The sequence below is a fragment of the Narcine bancroftii genome, chromosome 1 (genome assembly GCF_036971445.1).
Source record: "Narcine bancroftii isolate sNarBan1 chromosome 1, sNarBan1.hap1, whole genome shotgun sequence".
NCBI classification, from domain to species: Eukaryota; Metazoa; Chordata; class Chondrichthyes; order Torpediniformes; family Narcinidae; genus Narcine; species Narcine bancroftii.
In genome coordinates, this window is record NC_091469.1 from 453,383,980 (window position 1) to 453,405,000 (window position 21,021).

The 21,021-nt window shown below is 42.9% G+C and overlaps 1 protein-coding gene and 1 long non-coding RNA gene across 17 annotated transcripts in view; one reads left to right on the forward strand and one right to left on the reverse strand.

Annotated features, from left to right (window-relative positions):
• Positions 1–21,021, reverse strand: part of LOC138751792 (sickle tail protein homolog) — a 689,307-nt gene that overhangs the window by 278,611 nt on the left and 389,675 nt on the right. The window lies entirely within an intron of this gene.
• LOC138751796 (uncharacterized) overlaps positions 1,501–21,021 on the forward strand; it is a 22,323-nt gene continuing 2,802 nt past the window's right edge. The window contains exons 1-2 of one of the 2 annotated variants that reach the window (XR_011350189.1): positions 1,501–1,665; positions 7,806–7,921. This is a non-coding gene — a long non-coding RNA (uncharacterized lncRNA). Of the gene's footprint in view, positions 1,666–7,337; positions 7,411–7,805; positions 7,922–21,021 lie in introns of those variants that run through there. The other variant, XR_011350190.1, reaches the window with a different exon arrangement.

A 21,021-nucleotide genomic window follows, 5' to 3' on the forward strand; every position in this document is an offset into this window, starting at 1 on the left:
TTGGTTTAACCATATAGAATTTTCTGCACTTTTTATACATAGACCCCCATTTCAGGGACATAGCAATGGTATGTAGTCATTTTTAGTACTTTGTTGAATATCCCTTGCATGTAATGACTGCTTATCACTAGGTGCTAAGTATCTTCTCTGCCAGGCCTCTACTGTAGCCATCTTCAGCTCCTGCTTGTTCCAGAGGCTTGTCCCCTTAGGTTTGCTATTCAGCATATGGAAGGCATGCTGAATTGGATTTAGATCAGGTGACTGACTTGGCCATTCAAGAGTTTTCCTGTTTCTAGTTTTGAAACACTGCTTTGTTGCTTTCACAGTATGTCTGGGATCATGGTCTTGCTGTAGGATGAAGGTCCATCCAATGATTTTGGAGGCATTTATTTGAACTTGAGCATATGTTTCTATACACCTCAGAATTCATTTTGCTACTGCCATTAGCAGTTACATCATTAATGAAGACAAGTGCGCCAGATGAGGTGGAATGCTTTGGATCTTGGGCCATTCCTTTATGCCTCCACACCTTGGTCTTGCCATCACTTTGATGCAGGTTAATCTTAGTCTCATCTGCCCACAAGATCTTTTTCCAGAATTCTCCAGGCTCCTTTTAAAAACTTCTTGGCAAACTGTAATTTGACCATCCATTTTCTGTGGCTAACTAGTGGCTTGCATCTTGCAGTATAGCCTCTGTATTTATGTTCATGACGTTTTCTGTGGACAGTCATCATTCACACATCCACAACTGCCTCCTGAAGAGTGTTTCTGATCTGTTAGACAGGTGTTTGGGGACTTGTCTTCTTTATGATGAGAATCCTTCTGTCATCAGCATTGGACATCTTCCTTGGACTAGACTGAGCTCATCAGTACACTCTTCTTAATGCTGCTCCAAACTGTTCATTTTGGTCATCTTAAAATTTGGGTGGTGTCTTTTTTACTGTTTTATTCTTGTTGTTCTGCAACACAATGGCTTCTTTGACTTTAATTGGCACAACACTGGTCCTCATGTTCAAAAATGGCAAATAGACTCCAAAGGTGATCAAGAGCTTAGAAGCAAGCCTAGCTCTCTTATACCTGCATTAATGAAGCAATTAAACATACCTGAGTAATCACAAAACATCTGAGAAGCCAAATGCCCCAAACATTATGGTGCCCTAAAATGGGGGAACGATGTATAAAAAGTACTGCATTTTATAGAAGATCAGACCAAAATGTATATAAATAACTTTTAATAAAATCTGGAATGTCCACTTTAATTACATGTGAATTATTTGATTACAAATTTAAAACTGGGGAGCACAGGGGGAAATAAAGGAAGAAAAATAATTCCTTTGTCCAAAACATCATGGAGGCCATTGTACATAAAATTATCACAAAAAAAAACACAAAATAGAAAAGGATAGATAAATATTCAGAGGTGCAGTTAGTTTTAAAAAAAGTGATGTCACAATCATGTGGAGTAGTGTTTTAGTAAGGTACAAGGGCTGATAACTGTAGAGGGAAAAGTGTTCTTGAACCTAGAGATGCTGGAGTTCAGGTTTCGGTGGTTTTTGCGTGAAGTTGGTAATGACAAGAGAGCATGACCAGGGTGATGATGTCCTTCATGATGTTGGCTACTTTCCAGAAACAACTCCTCACAAAGATTTCTTGAATGGAAGAGAGGTCAGTGCCTCGTGATGGACTTGGCTAGGTTTGTCATTTTTTGCAGCCTTCTGCATTCCTGGGAATTTCAGTATCCAAACCTGGTCCTGATGTAACCAGTCAATGTGCCCTCCACAGCACACCTGTAGAAAGAAGCTCAATAGAGTATTCAAAGACATGACAAATTTCCTCAGATTACTTAGAAAGTGGAGGCATTGGTGCACCTTCGTCATGGTTGCCAGCCCCTGGAGAAGTCCCCTGATATTTTATATGAAAATACATATGGTTGTCCAGGAACATGAAGGTACTAACCCCCTCCCTTATCTTCTGCTTCCTGAAGTCCACAATAAGCTCCTTAGGCTTGCTAGTGTTGAAAATAAGACTACAAAGTCTTGTTGTTTGACACCACTGTCCCACCCTGACCACATGCTGATTGGAGGAACCACACCTTATTTTCCATCTAGACATACTCCAGCCAGATGGCATGAACATTGACTTCACTTCTTTCCATTAATCCTGCTTGCCTTTTCTTCCCCCTCCCCCTTTCCTGCCTATCAAATTCTTTCACCTACACAGCCCTGCCTTTCCACGCCCCCCCCCCCAGTACTGCTGTCCCCTCCCTCCCTTCTCCATCTATCATTTCTTGCCATGCCACCCCTCCCCCCACTCTTTTATTCTGGCGTTCACCAGCATTTTCTCATACTTTGATGAAGGGCTCAAGCCAGAAACGTCAGATATGTACCTCTGTCTTTGCTACATAAAGGACACTTTGGTGAATCTCTCCAGCATTGTGAGCTTTTACTTCAACCACGGTGTCCATGCGTTTTGGCTGCATAGATTGGGAATTGGCTTGGCCACAGAAGGCAGAGGGTGATAGTGGATAGAATGTATTTGGCGTCGAGGTTGGTGACTCTCTAGTATTCCACAAATATCTGTCTGAGATCATCTTCTCTTTGTAATTTTTTAATGACTTGATTGAAGAAGTCGAGGGGTTCATCAATCAGGTTGCAGATGACACAAGGCAGAAGGTGCTGTGGATAATGTAGAAGAGTGTTGTAGATTACAATAGGATATAGGATGTAGGATGTAGAATTGGGCAGAGAAGTGGCAGATTGAGTTCAACATGTTAAGTAATACACGTTGGAAGGTTGAACTTGAAACCAGACTATGGTCAATGGCAGAATTCATAGAAGTGTGGAGAAAAACAGAGAGATCTTAGGGGTCCAAGTCCATAAACCCACAGTAGTTGCACAAATTGATCGGGTGGTTAAGAAGGTATATAGTGCATGAAGGTGAGGCCCTTCTGTATGACCTCCATGATACCCTAACTAAGATTATGGGAGTCACCTTCCCAGTAGATTCAGAACTTTGTCTTCTGGGGAACTTTATCATGGTTGATAGATCATCTCAAATTAAGTTAACAGAAATTGCCTTGTGTGTGGCCATGAAGGAGGGGAGGGAGGGAGTCTCTTAATTTTTTGGATTTGATTGTTATATATTTAAAATGATAAATAAAATATATTTAAAAAAATAAGGCATGTAATGTGCTGGCCTTCATTAGCTCGAGGACTGAGTTCAAGAGCCCTGAAATAATGTTGCAGCTCTATAAAACTCTAGTTCGACCACACTGTGTTCAGTTCTGATTACCTCATTGTTGGAAGAATGTGGGAGCTTTAGAGAATGTGCACAGGAGATTTATCAGGATGTGCTTTTAGTAAATTTTATTGATTTAAAAAAATAATTTCTAACAATATTTGTATTGCCACATTGCTGGAAAATAACAAATTCCATGACATGTTCATGACAATAAACTCTGATTTTGATTCTGTTGCCTGGATTGGACAACATATCTTGTGAACAAAGGCTGAGCAAGTGAGGACTCTTCTCTGTAGAGTGACGGAGGAAGAGAGGTGACATGATAGAGATGTGAGAGGCATATAGGGTAGGCAGTCAGCATTCCCCTCCCCCCAAGGCAGTAAAGGCCAATAGCAGAGGACATCTAAGGTGAGAGGAGGAAAGTTTAGGGGAAATGTTGGGGGCTAATTGTTTTCCTCCCGCACAGAGAGTGGTGGGTGCATGGAATGCATCCCGGGGCAAAGGTGGAGGGTGGGGCAATGGGGACATTTAAGAGACTTACAGATAGACCTAGAGATGCAAGAAAAATAGAGGCCAACAAGAAAACCTGCTGGAGTCTAGTGCAGTACACAAAAGTGCTGAAGAAACTCAGCAAGTCACACAGCATCCACGGAAAGTAAAAGGCAATTGACGTTTCGAGCCAGAGACCTTCTTCAGAGATTTGAGCAGACATCTGAATAAAAAGGTGGTGGGGGAAAGAGTTCGATTGATGTCGAGTAGGCTTACAAAGGTTAGCACAACATTGTGGGCCAAAGGGCCCACACTGTGCTGTCTACGTTCTATTGTTTTACAAGTACCACATAACCATATTCTCAATCTCCATCCTATATTCTGAATCATCGTGATCCAATATTCCGCCAACAACCAAATGATGCCTGTGGGTCAATATTGGACAGATTTTGAACAAGTGAAAAATAAATTCCTAAAGCTGAAAGAAAAAATTCCTTTCTTTGGAAAGCATTAGCCCATAGTCCAATTTGTTTGACAAATGAAAAAGCAATTAAAACATCTTTGCATCGCAGGGAGCAATGCTGAAGCAAAATAACCTCCCTCTTTCAAGTCACGAAAATGAGGCAATCCAATTTAAAATTAATCCTTTCTTGGAATGTTAGTCATGGGTGTGCTTTTAGGAATAAAAAAGATAGGAATTCTGACCCTTTGGGCAAGTGGTAGGTTTTTTTTTACATCCTTGACACAACTGAGGTCATGTCACACTCATGACACAGCTTTAGCTGCCCTGACAGAGCCTAAAGGGAGATTCCTGAAGATTGCTGCAGGGAATAGAGTCTGAGTTAACTTGGTTCGCATGGTTAGGACACAAGCTTGCAGATCATGTGTTCATAAATTGTTTCACTGGACCATCATACTCATTAGTCACTGCAACAATTGAAGCATAATGTAGTATTACATAACAATTCATGTCAAACTAAATCAATCAAGAAAGTCACATCACCAATATATTTTAAATATAGCTCCCAAAACTCCATTTAAGTTCATTGTCAGAACATAGAAGAGAATTGTCAGAACAGGCCCTTCAGCCCATGTGCTGAACAAGGTGCCAAGATTAAACTGAAACTCCATGCCACATATCCCTCAATTCCCTGCATGTTCATATGTCCATCTAGAAGCCTCTTAAACACTGCTAACGTATTTGCTTCCACCACAACAGCTGGCAGTCCGTTTTAGGAACCTATCATTCCCTTGGTTAAAAGATTTGTCTTGCACATCTCCTTTAAACTTTCTGAAATTGTATGTTTATTTTTAAATTAATATTCAGGAAAAAGGTAGACTTGAGGCATACCGAGTTAAGTTATGAAACAACCACAATGAAGTAGAACTGAAGTCACATTGCTAGGCACTCAAGGAAGAGTGGTAGATCGCCTTCTCCAAAGTCTTTGGAGATTAAATACAATGCAAAGTATATATATTTATAGGAATTAACCAAGTTTGCCAGCCATTTTAATGCAAACTGCCACATCCAAGTTTCACATATTCTTTGATTGAGAGACTCCTAATGATTTGCCACTTACCTGTTAGATTGTACTTCCACTGTCAGCCTGTGATTGTTCAGAGCAGGAAAGAGTGAAGTTCTTATTAATTACGTTGATATTAGTCTATCTTCGTAACTTATGAACAACCGTTTAAAAGTTTAAACAAAGAACTAAGGGACCCTGTTAAATTATCAACTTTCTTTGTGTTTTTATAATAACTTAGTTATTATAATTTATGATCTTGTGTGGGGAAAAAAAACCTTCTTTCCTTGAGTAATACTTAGGTACGTTGATATGTGAACTGTGCTCTTTGTTGCATGTGAGGCTACAAAACCAACAGTTAGCATTATTTTAACAAATACATTTTACGAATGGTTGTACCTTGAATCAAAATAATTTGAATAGTCCGGAAACATCATTTGCTTGTTGTAAATAAATACATGCATGCAGATTTGCAAATGAATATATGTTTTTATGGAAATCAATGCACCAATTTGATCTGTATTTGTTTCCGCCTAAGTTCTAAACTACTAAAAGCAGCTGAAATAACAATTTAATTTGGTGATTTCTTTTATAAATTGGTAAACAAATTGAAATCCTTTTGTGAATAAAGACATTTAAACATCTGAGGAGCAGCAGCTAGGATTATTTTTTGAGATGTCGAGCAATTTAAAACCTTAGTAAAATGAAAATTCCTGGGCATTTGATCTTCAGGAAGTTTCATTAAAGTTTTATAAGCCAGAGGAAAACTGACACCCTGCAAAAATCTGTGTGTCAGGTATAATCACTTCTACTCTCCAACCGTGACTCTGTTGGTAGAGCATTATGCATTGATAGTCTCCATATTCCAACCTTATTCCAACAATTTGTCTGAAAAGTCTAGGTTGAAAATGCCATTGATGTACAGAGGGAGATTTAAACTGAAATCTCAGTTATTCCTGCAGTTGGCATTGTTATCCATATCACTCCGTTTCCAGAGCAAGGGAGTTCTTCCTGGTGTTCTAGCTAATATTTATCATCCAATCCACATCATAAGAACTGATAATCAGCTGATCTTATATTATTGTTTATGAGAGAATGCTGCGTAGAAAATAGGCACAATAATGCTCAATAGTATTTCACAACATTCTGAATGGCATGCACAATACTGCTACCCCAAAACCACAGATTTTGTGACATATGTCATAACAATAAACCTAATTCTGATTCTTAAAGTGAAAGAAGCTACATAAATGCAAGGTTTTATTTATAGACATGCTTATTAACTATGCTTGGATATGTGGTCAAGGGTTATCATCAAACTGTTTCTTCTCCAGCAGCCAGCCTTCAGAATAACAATGAGTTTATTGTCCAAAGCACGTGTGGACAAAAATTCTTGATTGTTGCAGCCAAATAAGTATTTGTTAAATAAAAATGGGTTGGCACAGTCGACATAGCCGTTAATGCAATGCCTCTACAGCGTCAGCGATCGGGAATGGATTGAATCCCGCGCTGTCTGTAACGAGTTTGCATGTGTCTCCCCGTGTCTGGGTGGGTTTTCTCCAGGAGCTCCGGTTTCCTCCCGTCGTTTGAAACATACCGGGGGGGGGGGTTGTAGGTTAATTGGGTGTAATTGGGCGGCATGGAGTCATGGGGCCAAAATAGCCTGTTACTGTACATCCATTTCTCATAACAGGTTACACCAATTATAAATTGAATACAACTTCCAGTGAACATTTGTCAGCAGCAAAGAGTAAAGCTTCGTATTTTTCCCCCATACCTCGTCTAGTGTTGGGCCCAGTAATACAGCAAACACAGTCACAAAGTGTCCTCTGCACAGTTTTTAACTTGAGGATTGAAACTGAGCCTCAACATATAATTTGTGCTTACTGGAGCCAGAAAAGAACACTCTTTGAAGTCTAATGATTGGAACTGCTGATAAACCATGTTTCCCTGCAAACCATGTCTAGTGTTACAATCAAGGTCATTGCATGCAATTTCTCACAATGCATATTTTATCTGAGAAAGAAACATTATGTGAACCATGTACATTTAGGGCAAAGCCAGGGCATTCATGCAAATCATAGAGTCAAAAACAAATTCTTCAGCCCACCAACTCCCAGCTACCAGCCACTGGACTGCAGCCTTGGTGATTACTTTGGTAAGTCAAGTGCTTGTCCAGAGTACCTTGTAAGTGTTGTCGGAGACACTCCCTCAGGCAGTGTGCTCCAGACTGTGACCATCCACTGGGTGAACATATCTTTCTATCTATCCCTTCTAATGTCCTGCAACTGGATCATGAAAGTTACAGTAGATTCTAACTGAGGATACCCATCAAAAACTTCATATAACCAGAGCTTTCTTTTAAAGATCTGATGACAATAACAAACTTAATCGTCACATTTAACACAGTGAAATATCCCAAGGTGTTTGATGGGAGTTTTAGCAAACAACATTTGACCACACAATGAGACAGGGAGATAACCAAGAGGTTACCTTCCCATATTATATATTTATTTTACTTATGTTTGTTTTCTTGGTCTCTTCCTACTTCAGACCATTTTCTCTCTTGGAGCATCATACAGGTGCAGCGATCCCATTGAAAAAAATGATTTATTGGACCTGTGCACTTGCATGGTGTAACAATGGCTGCGGGAGGCTCAAGTTGGATGGTAAGTGAGAAAATCTTCCCCCATAATAGGGAAGTCCAAAACCAGAGGGCAGAGGGTTAAGGTGAGGAGTACGAGGTTAAGAGAGATTCTATTTTATTCACCCAAAGGGCAGTTTCATTGCCTGAGAAGGTGGTGGAGGCAGGCACTCTCACAACATTGTACTTATGTGTATGACAGTAAACTCATTATCAACCCATATAAAAGGGTTATCATTGATACCAGAGGTATGACCATACTGAGAAAAGGTGGTACAGGCATTTTGATTACGCCTGACCACCTCCTTCCTGATGCCAACTTCTTTATACCCAATTTATCATTCATGAAGAATTGCTAACGCTGCTTGTTTTAAGGTTCAACAGATAATTATTGGAAATAATACCAAAGTCAGTGGTGGTAACCTTAAACAGGATTATTCAATGTGGAAGATGATGGGAAAATTGCATGTTTCCTAAACATTAAAGAAACTCAGACTGCCCAAATCATCAGAAAATTAAGTAAACTAGCACATTACTGGCTTCATTAGTAACAGTTGTTTGTTGCTGTGGTCAGTACAAACTGTAACCCAATACTAATGCCAAGAGATGAAATAGCCGAGAAATCACACCTTAGTAGTGCACGAACAGCTGACAGAACAGCTGAAGCTGCCCAAAATAGTTGAACGATAAACATCCTTTAATCATGGCTTTTGTTACTGATACTTAGGGAACTGGCAACCTTCAGTTTCCTGGTGTAATTACTCATGAGAATTACCATGGGTGGTATCACTTATGGCAAGTTTACAGGTCAGAAGAACGTCAGAAAATTGTCTGATCCTTTTACATATTTAGCCCTACTTTTAATATCCACCACGTGGAAATTAATTAGAAGTTCATCTTTGGGTGTGAACAGTAACATGAAGCTGAAATATTAGCAGTATTTTGTAATCCCCTCGTAATAAATAATTCCACTGACCTCAGTGGTTGGATTCTAGCCGAAAGAACATCAATAGGCACAAGAACATTTGCTGAGCTACCATATTATACAAAGCAAAACTTAATATTCTGTAGAGAATGTGTGGTACTTGTGATTGCAGAAAATCTACATTGTTGTCCTGCAAAAGTTGGACAACAAAAATACATTCAACATTTCACTAATTGTACACATTTATGGCTCTAACAAGCCTTTCCACATAGCTCTCAGACCTTGGATTTACATTGTCCCCTTCTTGCCCTCATCCCAACATACTGATTTTGCAATGCCAACAGCAGCAAACTAAACCTCCAATATTCACCATAATCATCTTCTAGTGGCATCCAGTAAAAGAACATTATTTTTAACCTATCTCTTGCGCTATCTGTCTGGGACTGTTGCAAAGCCTAGGTAATGATTGAAGTTATGGCCGTGAGAATTATATGAACAGCATCTTCAGTTAACTACTTGGGTGGCCAAGATCAAATGATTGTTCCTTCAGCCTGTGTTCTGTGGCACAGACCAAAATATCAGGGCTCAACAACTTCCAAGGCAAAAGCCACCCTCCCACCGTATACTCCTCTGGACAGATGCGAATCGCTGCACAGAACTTCATGGCTGAGTTTGCCAGAGGAGGGCATGGGGGGGGCGGGGGTTGATCTTGCCTATCTGACAGCTGAATAAAAATTAAATTTTTGTCCCAAATCTAATGAAATGGATTTGTTTATCAGAAATAACCCTTCCTGTGAGAGAGGAGGAGGGGAGTGGTGGAATGCACTTTCCAACTCAACTCCCACCAAACCGTTTGGTGGAACAGCCAGTTTTGGCAGAGGGTGTGCAGCTTCCAATGGATTCAGAATATGGACTTCAAGAATATCGTGAGCTATTCCTGATCAAAATAAAAGTCATAAAATGACAAGTTCTTCAAAAACATAATGTATGTCGTGTTGCCTTGACCTCCATTTTATAATGTTGCAAATGCTCCATCCCTCATACAACACACAGTTGTCATCGCCAATCCATGACACACATCTGTGGAGTCAAGCTAATTTCTGTAAACAACAATCCTACTCGTTACTTTTCCCTTCACCATTTGCCCTGGGCAGTTGGTTAAATCTGAGAAAGATACCATGGTTAATTAGTAGTTATTTACCTTGTAAACTTAAGTTAAATCCAGGACCCATTTTCCACACTGGAATATCAAGTGCATTTATTTGATTAACAATTAAACACTTTAAATTTAGAAAGAAAGAAATAAAGGACTTGCCTGAATGCAAGTATTTTTTTTGAAATTGCCATTGGTATCAAAAACATTAATTTGCATCATTTGCAGAGTTTAATTGCCCTGGACCAAATTATAGTGCCAAAATGGAGACCATTTTACCTGGTTGAATGAAATTGCAGCTAATATCACACATTGTATACAGTCTGGAAACAGGGTCTTTAGCCCACTGAGACCACACAAACCATTAAGTATCCTTGCCTACTAATCAACTCCGCACAATCCCATCACCTCGTATTTTACATTTCATCTAAACCACCTGGGCAATTTAAAGGTCAATTCATTGATCAAATCACACACCTTTGGGAACGAAGGGTTCCAAACTGAAATATCAACCATTTTCTTTCTCCGACTGATGGTCAAATACAAGGTAATTAATGATGAGTTAGAGCTTCGGATGGAGATCGTGAATTTGCTTGGGTGGTGCCAGAACAACAATCTTGCTCTCAACATCAGCAAGCTCAAGGACCTTATTGTGGACTTTAGGAAAGGAGAGGCTGAGGAAGCTGTCTTCAATGGTGGGACAGTGGTGGAGAAGGTGAGCTTCTTCAAATTCCTGGGAGTACATATATCAGAAGACATCTCCTGGGGCCAGTGCATAGAGGTAACTGTCAAGAAGCCACACTGATGCCTCTACTTTCTATGAAGTCTGAGGATATTTGGCATGAGATCAACTACTCTATCAAATTTCCATCGGTGTATTGTGTGAAGTATACTGAATGTGTCACAGCCTGGTTTGAAAACTCGAGTGCCCAAGAATGCAGAGTCCGCAGAAAGTGGCAAACCTAGTCAAACCCATCATGGCACTGACTTCCATTCCGAAGCTGACAGCTATGTGAGGCACTACGTCAAGAATGCAGCCAACGTCACCATCACCCTAGTCATAATCTCTTCACACTGCTTCTTTCTAGCACAAGATACAGAAGTGTGGAGTCCAGCCCTTCTACAAACAGGAATATTTTTTTCCAACATCCATCAGACTCTTGAAACTCCCTGTACTACCTTAACCCTAACCATAAATTACTCTGGCACAACCAAAGGGTCTATCTGCACTAGTGAAATTTTACTCTTTCTTGCACTTAACTGTAACTGTGAATATTTATCCGGCTACCCTTAATATTTATTTTCTCTTTTTGTCTTGGCATATGTAGTGATTTATCCTATCGTAACTGGTGTATCATACATGCCTATGTAGATGCAGCATGTCAGAAGTTTGGTGCATTTGTACATTGAACTTATGTAGGGAGATAAACTCTCATCTCGTCTCATACATGCACCTGTCTAAAGGTCTTTTGAACATTACAATTATTCTCTACAACTTCCTCTGCCAGCTTGTTCCATAAACCCACTAACCTTTGTGTGAAAAATGTGCTCCTTAGGTCTTGTTTAAATCTTGCCCCTCTCAACTTAAACCCACGCCCACAAATTTTGCACTACCCTCATCCTGCGTAGAAAATAGGACTGTGACCATTTATCTGAACTTCATGGGCTGGAAGAAAAAGAATGGTAGCGTTTTAAGCCAAAACCATTTATCAGTTTTCAAAAAGGGTTTTGGTTCAAAGCGTTGACCATTCTTTTTCTCCCACTGATGCTATTCAGCCGACTGAGTTCTTCCAGTAGAGAGTGTTTAGCTTCAGATTCCAGCATCCACAGTCTCCTGGATATCTCCGTGACTGTTTATCTTATTGCAGCCCATTATGATTTTATAAACCTCTCTGAGGTTATCCATCAGCCTCTTGCACTCCAGGGAGAAAAGTCCCAGTCTATCCAGCCTCCCTATAATTCATCCCCCACCAGTCCCAGTAACATTCTTTTGAATCTTTCTAACATAATAACTTTCCTGTATCTGGGACAATATATCCCGCATAATGCTCCATGTGTGGTCTCAGCAGTGTCTTGTACAGTTACAACATGGTGTTCCTGCCTCTCACCAAGTTGGATTATCATAGATGAAAGGCAAGATCTCGTTTGCTCAGTGGGCAGCTAAGTCTGAAAGATCCTGCTGCTGAAATCGAGGTTAACCTCCCTCCATCGACTCCTCTATATTCCCTGCTGCCTGGGGAAAACGGCCACTGTGTTAAAGGACACGTGAAATGCTGATAATCCAGTACCTTTGGTGCTACAGCAGCAGATCCTTCACTGGTTTTCTTGATGAATGGGTGTTATTCCTATTAATTCCAAGCAACTTGTATTTCACTTTTACGTGAGCATGCTACACAGTCACATAATAAATTTTCCAATGAACCCAGTGTGTTTAAAAAGGAGAAGGGAATGTACAAACATTCTTGATACAGTCTCTGGCTGCAAACCTATCCTCAATGCTGAACCCTGGGTCTCCCACGCCTAACCCCAACTGTACTCCCAGGCCCACATTCCACTCCTGAACCAAGACCAGATGCCAGACCATCTGGATTTGTGACTAATCAGATGATTTATTCATTACTGTATTGTCACGTGCACTGAGATACAGCAAAAGGCTCTTTCGTTGCATAACATTCAAAGCCTTCCAAAAAGTTGCCTTGCATAAAGAAAGGAAAAAAGAAAAAAAAAGAAAGCTGGATTATTAGAGTTTGATAGGAGCTCTTTGTGTTCAATCAAGTCTGTGGCAATTTGGGAAATAATGTATTAATGTGTGGCACAATGAATGTGTTTGATTTAACCTCTCTTCTAGCTGGCAGGGTTAGTAATTGCAAAGTTTAAATCGCATGTGCTCATTTAACAGCCCAATGACATTTCATCCAGAGGTTAGGTGGTCGTCTTGGATCCAGTAAAATTCTTCATCAGAGCTGCAACTGTATCTTAACAGGCCAGACTGTAGCCAACCTTGAAAGCAAAGATGGGCCAAAATGAAATGGATCTGAATTCTGCGAGCAGCTTGCGGGTCTCTCCATCTTCTCCTGCCTAGAACCTGTGTCCACCCCCTACCCAGGCCAACTTTATACTGAGAATGGCTCCCTTGATGTCTTCCAATTTGAGACCATATTTATATGTTGATGGGACTTTGAGGAACTGAGTTACAAGGAAAGGTGAAACAGGTTTGGTCTTTATTGGAGTGTGGAAGAATGAGGGAAGGTTTGATAGAGGTATACAAAATTATGAGGGGCATAGATAAAAGCAAGTAGGCTTTTTCCACTGAAGTTAGGAGAGATACAAACCAGAGCACATGGGTTAAGGGTGAAAGAAGGAAGATTTAAGGAGAAAATTAGGGGGAACTTCTTCATACAGAGAGTGGTGGGAGTGTGGAACAAGGCGCCAGTTGAAGTGGTGAATACTGGCTCAGTTTTAACATTTAAGAAAAATTTGGACAGCCACATGGAGGGGAGGGGTATGGAGGGCTATAAACTAGGTGCAGGTCATTGGGACTTGTGGTGAAAAGCTATTATACCACTAGGTCACCAGGGGCCACCACCTGACGACCTTGTATATAAAGCCAACCGCGCTAGGCTCCTCCATTCTGACATAGGCAAAACCTAGCAATATATATTAGTCTATTAAAACTAGCGCTTAACTTGCACTCGGTCTTGTGTGGTTAATGTTAGTCACAGGACTAAACAGAATAGTAGTTCAGCACAGACTAGAAAGGCTGTCAGGCTTGTTTCTGTACTGTAGTGTTCATGGTTTTAGACCTTATGTCAGTTCTATTAGATGAGCTAGGGAGGATATCCTCAGTTACAGAACCACACGTTTGAAATGAAGTCAGTCTGGTTTTCACACTGAGCCCCCACAGCAGCATCCTTCTCTTCTGACAGAACTTTCCCCCAGCTAAAACTAAACCTATTGACTGCAATAAGCATAAAAAAATGTCCAATAAATGAGCATTCTGTAGTCCACTACCCGCGCAGCGAACAAAAAAAGCCCACGCAGAGTTGAAAGTGAGTTGAACCAACTACTTTACTGATTCACAAACTATGCATTTAAGAACCCTCTCGCAGCAGCCCCTGTGACCTGCGGGGCGGAAATGATGCCAGCCACCAGGCTGTGGGCTTGCCCCGCACCCAGAGCTCTCACAGTCAGATCTGCCACGGACTTGCCCATGACTCTGTGAGCCGGTTCGCCTGTAGCATGGTTGAGCCACCACATGACACCTCCCCCCCCACCCCCAGAAATAGAGTTAGGAGGTACGGAGTCCACGGCCAACACCTCTTTAGTCCATTTGGGTGGCCGACCTCGTCAGCGTGGGTGTGGCACAGTCACAGGGTGTTCCAGGTCAAGGTGCGCCAGCTAGAGGCGGTCGATGGTGAAGGTCTCCTCATGGCCGCTCACGTCAAGGATGCACGTGGTTCCATTCTGACGCACCACCTTGTACGGGCCCTCGTATGACCGCTGTAGTGGAGTCTGGTATGTGCCCCAGCAGACGAAGATGTAGTCACAGACCCAGAGGTCTTTTGGGACAAAGGAAGGTGTCGGGCCATGGCACAAGTTTTGGACACGAGCTAGTGCTCCTACCTTCTCTCGGAGCCTTGTGAGCACCGCTGCGGGTGTCTCCTCTGTGCCACAGGCTGCCATATATCAACTCTGCTGAAGATGTGGCTAAGTCTTCTTTGGGAGTCGGGCAGATGCCAAGAAACACCAATGGGAACTCATCCACCCAATCCGGATCTCAGAGGCGTGCCATCAGGGCCGAATTCAGGTCCAGTGGAAATGCTCTAATAGGCCATTGACTGTGGATGGTAGGCCATGATATGGTGCGGCTGGGTCCCAAGTAGCTGTGCCAGTGCTGACCATAGTCTGGATGTGATCTGCGACCTCCTGTCTGAGGTGATGTTGCCAGGCAGGCCAAAACATGCAGGACTCCTTGGAAATGTCAGCAAGCAGTATGGCTAATGGCCAACTGGTGAACCTGTGGACCATCGTGAACAGGTACCTTGCCCCTGGGAAACTGGAACAGACCAACCATGTCCACATGCTGATGCTCAAACCTCCTTTGCATCTGCTGGAAGGGTTGAAGGGGGAGGGGACTTCATGTGCCTTTGGACTTTGGAGATCTGGCAGTGTCTGCATGTCCTGGCCCAGTTCCCGACCTACTTGTGCAGTCCATGCCAAGCAAATCGATCCGCCACCAGTCGGATGGTTGCCCAAATGGACTGGTGGGCCAAACAATGTAGTGGGTCAAAAACAGAATACCTCCAGTGGCAGGAACAATGGGCTTGTGTTGGCCGTCACAGAGGAGCTTGTTGCCTGTTGAGCCAATGGGGATATCTTCAAGTTGCAGTCCCAAAACTGCAGTGCAGTAGGCTGACATTTCTTCGTCCAGCTCCTGTCTCAGCGAGTGCCACATAGAACAACCTTGGGGACAGGGAATGCACCAAGTGGATGGAGGTGCGAGACAGTTTTTTTCCCCAGAGATGTGTTTGATGCTGGCGTATACTCCGGGATGTATGACAGGTGGTGTTGCTGCCATGCCGATCATGGATCCAACACTTTGGCGAATCCGAAGGCGAGGGGCTTGTGGTCCATGAAGACTGTGGACTCCTGCCCCTCCAAGAAATACTGAAAGTGCCGGATGGCGAAGTAGAGGGCTATCAGCTCCCTGACAAAGACACTGTATTTCAGCTCCGTGGGGCGGGGGGGCGGGGGTCTCAGGTTCCAGCTGAAGAATACGAATGGTTTCCACTGACCCTCAACTGCTCAGTTAGCACATCCACCCGCGGGTGTACCGGGAAGGTGACATTTACAAGGGTATCCCTGGCCTGATCGAAAGCTGCTGCTGACTCCATGTCCCAGATGATTTCCTTGGCCTTGGCGGACATCAGGCTGAACAGGGGTCGCATGATTCAGGCCTCTGGCAGTAGGAATCGGTGGTAAAAGCGATCTCCTGTAAGCCCTTGGCTGTACTCTGGAAAACTGGCGCATGGCCTTGGCTTTCGCCAACAAGGGAACCACTCCATGCCAGTCAATGCAGTGCCCAAGGAAATCAATGGCTGACAGTCCGAATTGGCACTTCACGGGGTTGATGACCAGGCCGTATTCACTCAGGCATCAGCAGAGTTGGCGCAGGTGCGTCAAATGCTCTTGGTGTGAGCGGCTGACAATCAAGATATCAACTAAGTAGATGAAGACAAAATCCAAGCCACGCCCCACCAAGTCCATGAGCCACTGGAACTCCTGGGATGCGTTCTTGAATCCAAAAGGCATCTGCAGGAACTTGAATAGGCTGAATGGGGTGATGAGGGCTGTCTTGGGAACATCATTGGGGTGGACATGCATGCCTCATGTAAATTGGCCATAAAGTCTTGAATGAAGGGCACTGGGTAGCATCATTGAGGCTTCTGTAGTCGTTGCATAGCCTCCATCCTCCAGCCGACGTTGGCACTATGTGCAGTGGAGAGGCCCAAGGGCTGTCTGAGCTCCATACGATACCCATCTCCTCCATTTTCCTGAACTCTTCCTTGGCGAAGTGGAGTTTGTAGGATGGGAGCCTGTATGCCCAGGCATGTAGTGCTGGTCCTTGAGTGGGAATGTGGTGCTGGACACCATGTTTAGGGTGTCTGTGAAGAACTGCAGTGTAATAATGGTCGGGTACTCCACTAGTACTCTGGCAAGTTTGTTGCCTGACAAAGTCACTGAGTCCAAGTGTGGGGCTGTTAATTTGGCTTCGCCAAGCAAGAAGGTCTAGAAGGTCTTGGCATTCACTAGGCGTCGTCCCTCGAGGTCTACTCGGAGGCAAGTGCACCCGAGGAAATATGCACCAAGTAAAGGCCGCGACACTGCTGCCAGTGAAAACGACCAGGTGAAATGGCTGGAACCGAACTGTAGCAGGATGGTTCACATGCTGTATGTAAGAATACTGCTGTAGTTGGTAGTGGTGAGTACTGGTTATGACTTCCCAGTGCGGGTGTCGTAGCTCGAGGGAGGCAAGACACTAACCTCCATCCCTATGTCTAAGAAGAACTTTCGCCTGGAGTGCTGGTGCCATAAGGAGGCTATCACGGTGGCCAGCTGTCATAGCCATTAGCGACGGCCAGCCCCAGCATTTCCCAGAAAAGAACAGGGTGGGCAGTAACTTTTGGTGGTAAGAACACCAACAACCTGAACTAGGATCACTCCCTGATGTGGGTGTCACTGGCTTTCTTGGTGGCATGGGGAAGCCCTGGGCCTCAGCCACAGCAAATTGGTCGATGGAGGCCCTGCCATGCTGGTTGGTGTACCACAGGATATCTGCACAGGCTGCTACTTTGTGTGGGTCACTGAAATCGTCACATGAACCATCCCACTACAGAGGAGGCGGATATCTTCAAGTGGAGTAACCGCACTGCACGCTCATGGAGGGTGAGGCCAAAAGTACAGGTCAGGAGTGCGTTGATTGTTTCATAACTGTCCACAACCGATGGCTGGTGTAGAAAGTCAATGATGCGGCCAGCTGTTTCCTGTTGTCGAGTGAACCAACCATATAATAGTACTTTGTGGCATCCGAGACAATTTGCCTGGCCTGGAATTGGGCTTTGGCCTGTTCAAACCAGACCAGAATCTGAGAGGTCCAGAAAGTTGGCAGTTTCTATGAAACTGCATTCTGCATGCTTGGATCGGTCATAGTTGGGTCCAAATCCCATTTGGACCATTGGGGTCACGCTAGCTGGCCAGCGAGTGAAAAAACCATGCAGCGTCAAAGTGAGTTGTACCAACTGACTTTACTGATTCATAAACTGCATGCTTAAGAACCCTCTCCCGACAGCCCCTGTGACCTGCGAGGTGGAAATAATGTCAGCTGCCAGTCTGTGGACTTTCCCCGCACCAGGACCTCTCACAGTCGGATCTGCCCCGAACTTGCTCGCGACTCCGTGAGCCGGTTCGCCTGCCGCGTGGGCAAGCCGCCATAATTCCTACCCGGTAATTACATTGCCCAGCAAGATGGGAGAGAGAGATGGATTAATGTCCAGAATAAAAATTAATGTCCAGAATAAAAATGCTTGTGATCAGACAAAGACCATCAATTAAAAGCTACTAATTATAGATACATGAAGAACTTTCAGCTAGTCTAGTCTGGTATCGCAAACAATTGGTGGCCACAATCACTAGAGTGTTTCAAGGAAATTTCATCAACCATACCCAGGTTTTCCACCATTTAAGAGGTCAGGCACTGATGCTCCATTCCAGAATCAAATGGAGGTTCAATTTAAACAGAGACTTTAGTGTGGAGTGCAGGAATGCTAGATTGCTGGGAATCTTATCCTTGGGGAGAAAGATTAAACCTGGGCATCACCCAGTGAATGCAAGAGATCCTATTCATGATGTTACAAAATGTACTTCAAGTACACTTTTCTTAATCGGCCTTAACTCCATTCATTGTGTAACAATCGGCATATTTACAGTGAAAAAATATCCCAAGGCACTTCAAAGACGAATAAGATCAACAGCACTTCAAGGAGAGACCAAATGCAATGGTAGTAGTGGGGTGAAGGGATGCTGATCAGAGACTGCTATGTTTAAAATTAAAATTTCACAAGGGCAGTCAGAACTGGAATGAAATTGACATACCAGAGGAAGATGTGCTTGATTTTACCAAGAGCTGCTGTAAATGGATGCTGCTTTGGATAAATAGACAGTGGTCCAGCAAAGAGAGAATGCTGATTGGAGAGGTTTAACCTCGGAGCAGGATAAATAACAGTTTAGTTCAGACTTACAGCAAAGTATAAGGCCCTTCTGGCCACAAACCTATCTAGCCCAATTATACGCATGTGACCAATTAACCTACTAACCCTACATCTCTGGAATGTGAAGGAAATCAGAACACATTCACTGGTACTGTAATATCGTTACACTAGCCATGCCAAACACTAATTAGAATGCAGCTTTGCTATCAAGATAGTACACAGGCTTCATCAGCTCAGATGCAGGTTGGGTTGCAACAGTACATTCAGCAGCTTGGGAGAGAACCAGGACGCCAGAGATCGAGGGGATGTTTGCCAGGAAAGAGATCAATAGTTTTTATTTGGAGATGTCAATCCAGTTTTAAAATATTATCTTAGAAAAGGAGAAACTACTGTCATTTTGTTAGATGGCATGGAGAGAAGGATTCTTGTAGGTAAAGCAAATGATTATAATAATTAATATTCATGGATGAAAGTGGGTTCAATTAATTAAATTTAATCCAAAAGCATTCAATTCCAAACTATGGTCAAAATAAATGGCAAGTCTCAAAAATTATTCTAAGAATCCATGTTTGCTAACATACAGACAGAAGTTAGAACATTACAGCACAGTAAAGGCCCTTCGGCCCTCAATGCTGTGCCGACCTACTAAACAAAAACTAAACACTTCTTCCCTCATAATCACCTATTTTTCTTTAATCCACATGGCTGTCCAAGAGTCTCTTAAAAGCCCCTGACCACCAACCCTCACAAGGCATTCCAGGCACCCACAGCTCTCTGTGCAAAGAACTTATCCCTGCTGTCCTCCCTCAACCCTCCTCCTTTCACTTTGAACAGATGTCCTCTGGTATTTCCTGCACCAACCCTGGGAAAATGGTTCTGGCTGTCTACCTATCTACACCTCTCAGAATCTTGTTGACCTCCATTAAGTCACCTATCATCCTTTGCTCCAAAGAGAAAAGTCCAAGCTCAGCTAACCTTAGAACCATACGACCCTACACCACAGAAAAGAGGTCCCTCAGCCCTTTTAGTCTGTGACAAACTATTATTCTACCTAGCCCCACTGGGCTGCAACCAGTCAATTGACCTTCATTCTTCTCCCATCCGTGTTAAATTGATGCGGCATTCACCACTCTCTGTGTGAAGAGGTTCCCCTTATGTTGCCCCTAAACTTTTCCCCCTTCACCTTTAACACGCATCCTCTGGTTTGTATCTCACCTACTCTCTGTGGAAAAAGGCAACTTTCATTTACTCTATCTATACCCCTCATAATTTTGTATACCTCTATCAAATTTCCCATCAATCTTCAATGCTCCAGAGAATAACACACTAACCTGTTTAACCTTTCCCTGTAACTCAGTTTCGGAAGTCCAGGCAACATCCCAGTAAATCTTCTCTGCATTCATTCAATCTTATTGAAGTCTTTCCTGTAGTTTGGTGACAAAAGCTCCATCCAATACTCGAAGTTTGGCCTCACCAATGTCTTATACAATATCCCAGCTCCTATACTGAATACTTTGAATTATGAAGACCAAAATACCAAAACCTCTCTTGGCAACCCTATCTACTTGTGATGACACTTTCAGGGAATTATTTATCTGTATTCCCAGATCCCTCTGTTCTACCTCACTCCTCAGTGCCGTACCATTTACCGTGTATGTCCTACCTTGGTTTTACCTTCAAAAATGCAACATCTCACACTTGACTGCATTAACTTCCATCTGCCATTTTTCAGCTCATTTTTCCAGCTGGTCCACATTCCTCTGCAAGTTTTCAACACCTTCTTCACTGTCCACAATGCCTCCAATTTTTGCGTAATCTGCAAACTTGCTGATCAATTTACAACATTATCATCCAGATCATTGATATAGATGACAAACAACAATGGTCCCAGCACTAACCCCTGTGGCATACCACGACTCGTCAGACTTATTTTCCAATCCAGACAACATCCTTGATATAATTTCTTCTGCACTCTCTCCATAGCTTCCACATGCTTCCTTAATGTGGTAACCAGAATTGATCACAATATTATAAGTGTAGTCTCACCAGAGATTTGTAGAGTTGCAACATGACCTCTCAACTCTTGAATGGACAAGAATTTTGTCACTCAGTATTTGTCAACAACAAAAAGCATTGGGAAAAATGAGGCTCCACTTAACATGCCAAAATCCTATTGTTGCAGGTATTACTTGGTGTGCTCTTGGTAGGAAACAGTGCAAGAATGTTCACCCATTTTATGTCCTGCATAGAATTACTTCCTGTAGTGACTTCACTCAAGT